The sequence below is a fragment of the Pyxicephalus adspersus genome, chromosome 4 (genome assembly GCF_032062135.1).
Source record: "Pyxicephalus adspersus chromosome 4, UCB_Pads_2.0, whole genome shotgun sequence".
NCBI lineage: Eukaryota > Metazoa > Chordata > Amphibia > Anura > Pyxicephalidae > Pyxicephalus > Pyxicephalus adspersus.
In genome coordinates this window covers 12,564,528-12,568,288 of record NC_092861.1, presented here as the reverse complement: position 1 = coordinate 12,568,288, position 3,761 = coordinate 12,564,528, and the positions used below count along the sequence as shown (strand labels likewise).

The 3,761-nt window shown below is 43.3% G+C and overlaps 1 protein-coding gene across 2 annotated transcripts in view; it reads right to left on the bottom strand.

Moving 5' to 3' along the window:
- ENPP4 (ectonucleotide pyrophosphatase/phosphodiesterase 4) overlaps positions 1-1,102 on the bottom strand; it is a 15,552-nt gene extending 14,450 nt beyond the window's left edge. The window contains exon 1 of one of the 2 annotated variants that reach the window (XM_072407418.1): positions 1,028-1,102. The gene's annotated coding sequence lies outside the window, so the exon portion shown is untranslated. The remainder of the gene's footprint in view (positions 1-1,027) is intronic. The other variant, XM_072407417.1, reaches the window with a different exon arrangement.
- Between the last annotated feature and the right edge of the window lie 2,659 nt (positions 1,103-3,761).

Here is a 3,761-nt window from a genome sequence, read left to right as displayed (position 1 = left end):
ACCCAGGTCTGTACACCTGCTGTGCCCATTTTGAGGGGCTCCCCCCCATCTTTGTGCTGAGTACCCAGGTCTGTACACCTGCTGTGCCCATTTTGTGGGGCTCCCCCCATCTTTGTGCTGAGTGCCTGGGTCTGTACACCTGCAGTGCCCACTATAAAAGGGGCTTCCCCTCATCTCTGTGCTGAGTGCCCGGGTCTGTACACCTGCTGTGCCCATTATATAGAACTCCCCCCATCTCTGTGCTGAGTGACTGGGTTTGTACACCTGTTGTGCCCAATATAAGGAGCTCCCCCCAACTCTGTGCTTAGTACCCAGGTCTGTATCCCTGCTGTGCCCATTATGAGGAGCTCCCCCATTTGTGTGCTGAGTGCCTGGGTCTGTACACCTGCAGTGCCCACTATAAAAGGGGCTTCCCCTCATCTCTGTGCTGAGTGTCCGGGTCTGTACACCTGCTGTTCCCAATATAAGGAGGTCCCCCCCCTTTCTGTGCTGAGTGCCCAGGTCTGTACACCTGCTGTACCCATTATGAGGAGCTCCCCCAATTGCTGTGCTTAGTAATAAGGTGTATCACCATCACCCTGCCTTGTAAGGCCTTTCACTTGGCCACTAAGCTAGCAATCTTACAGACCTAGCCAAGTGAAACAGAACACACAGCGCTGTGACAAAGCTGCAGCCATATTGTTACGGACTGGCCAATTGTTGTCACCCTGCAACAGGAAGTTCTTATAACATCAGGATGTCCAAGTGAAGGTTTGTTAAGTACTGTACTTGCTGAAGAAACTCTATATAGCAAAACATAATAACAAACACACCGACATAGAGATTTTTAGTGTTTTTTCGCCAAAATAAAATATGAAGGTGATCGGGCACTTTGGGGGAAACATTCTGTAATGAGTTCCAGCACCGTGGTAACACATTGGGTGATCATGACAAGGAGTTCAAAGGTCAGCCAGTGACCGGAAGTATATTATCTACCCCCCTCACTTTATAATACAGCCCCCCCGCCCTGACACCCACTGATACTTACACACACAGGACACCTCAGTCACAGCTTCTCTTCACTTGGGCGGGCACTTCGATGAATAGGCGTGGTCACCTGTCATTGGCGACCGCTGATTGGCTGCAGTCAGAGCGCTCTCTGCTGCCTTTGAAGCCAAGCGGCGTGTTATGAACACGTGACGCTTGCGGTGACGTCACTCGGTGTTGTAAGTTCCTGTCAGTTCCAGGATTGTGTAATGGTGACACTGGGCACTGGTGACATTCTTTATGGAGTATACATAGTACAGGGCATGTTGTGTGTTGTGTGCTAATATCTATCGCGCTATATATCACTGTCGTGACTGGTCACAATGGTACTGGTAATAGCATTTACATGCTCATTGCCTGTTATCTAAGCTGTCAGAGTCACTGACATATGAGATAAGCTAAAATAATGGGTATAAGATGGTGAATAATTCTTTCCTGGGGGTGACTTTGGTCATAAAGAACCCTAAACACTTAAAACTAGGTGCTTGGGATACCTGGACACCCCCGTGCATGCTATGGTTCTGTCCACTAGTCCTGATGTCAGTATTGTGTCCTATGTTGCCACAGCAGCTGGTGGGTTAAACCAAACTGGTGGCAGGGGGACAAGGTATCCCACATTTTGAGTAGGCATTATTCACCTAATTTTGCAAACTTTTTTTTCTGGCATCAATCACCTCAAATTATTTTTATAAAACCAATTAGTGATCAGTATCAGAAATATCACATTTACAGTACATCAGTCACCATGGCTGACAGGTAATCCAATGATACATGCAAAGGCTGTACAAGGTGCTAATTGGGCCAGCCCATGCGGAAATCTATTGTACGCCTTTGCAGAAACCTAGACACCCAAGCAATGCAAATTTCTATTTTCCTAACATTATCCTTGTCTACAGTATGTGACTTGTGCTGGAATTAGAAGTGTAAATATGTCAGTAATGTAACCTACCTATCTATATTGAAGGGTGGCGGGATATTATATTACTTGTGATTAGAGGGTAATTTCTGACCCCATAATTGATGATTATAATATAGGAGGTGCTTTGGAGCCCAGGAAAGCACAGGGCATGTGCATTGGCATCACACGACTATTGCAGGATACCATGACACTCAGGTATGGGATTAAAGAGGAACGAAACTTGTCAAGGAAAATAAAGAAATGAGCTCCCCAGGAGAGTTTATGCTGTAGTGGTCAAGTACATACAGTATATTGTGCATTATGGCAAAGGGATCCCCTCCATCCCTGCACTGTCATTGCCCACTGTCTGTTGCTGGGCCTTCATAGTCTTTTTCTCTTCTAGGTTTTAAGTCCTTGATCAGCTGAGTCTAGAAGATAGAACTCCTATGCATGCACAAGGGTTATTATTATTATCCAGTATTTATATAGTGCCAACATATCACACAGCGCTGTACAAAGTCCATAGTCATGTCACTAGCTGTCCCACAATATAATGTCCCTACCATAGTTATATGTCATTAATACAGTCTAAGGTCAATTTTTAGGGGGAAGCCAAAAAACCTAATTCCATGTTTTTTTGGAATGTGGGAGGAAATCCACACAAACACAGGGAGAACATACAAACACAGGGAGAACATGCAAACTCCATGCTGATAGTGTCCTGGCTGAGATTTGAACCTGGGACCCAGCACTACAAAGGCCAAAGTGCTAACCACTGAGCCACCGTACTGTCCATTAGAGTTACTTTTCCTTCCAGAAGTGAAGGGAAATTTTTCCATTGGCTGCCATGGCAGCCAAGAAACAAATTGATTATTTTTTTATTAATTTCATAATATTTTTAATAGGGTTATTGAAATTTACCCCAGACATCAGTAACAACCCAAATAATCCACTCATACAAAGAAATCAAAACAAATATGTCCATAAATTAGGTTATGTGTAAAGTGGAATGGCACAGACAATAAGTATTGAACGTATGAATAAAAGGAGGTGCAAAGGAATGGATATCTGCTGATATCTTAGTAATTGGGCAGCAAGCCTATCATTGCCAATTAATATCAGCTGGTTTAGTCCTAATTGATGACCTATAAAAAGGTTTCTCGTTACCAATGTATTGTACAAGAAGCCTCTCATGATGGGTGAAAGCAAAGAATGGGCAAGGCCATGGAAATTTTATTGTAAAACACTGATGATGCTGGTTACAGACACATTTCTATGATTCTGAATGTTCCAGTGAGCAGCACTGAGCCCATAATCCAAAAATGGAAAGAACATATTTTCACCCTAAACTGGCCATGACCATGTGCTCCTTGTAAGATTTCTTACAGAGGAGTTCAATGAATATTCAGAAAAGCTGTCCAAAAGCCAAGGATCCCTTGTGGAGCGCTTCAGTAAGACCTGGAATTATCAGGTGCAATTCTTGCAAAGAAAAGAATAATGCACTCAACCGACATGGTCTCTATGCATGCTCACAGGACTCCACTGCTAAAGAAAAATCATGTTAAAGCTCATTTAAAGATTGCTGCACATTTGGACAAGCTGATGAAATATTGGGATTATATAGTCTGGTCAAATGCGACCAAAATTGATCTCTTTGGATGTCATTGCACACACAATGTTTGAGGGGAAATGGGACTGCAGATTACCCAAAAATCCAATTACCAACAGTGGAGTTTGGATGTGGGAGCATCATGGTGTAGGGCTGTTTTTCAACATAAATAAATTTCATGTTAATAGCCCCATTAGAAATATATTTACTGAGAAAAAAATGTGTTCA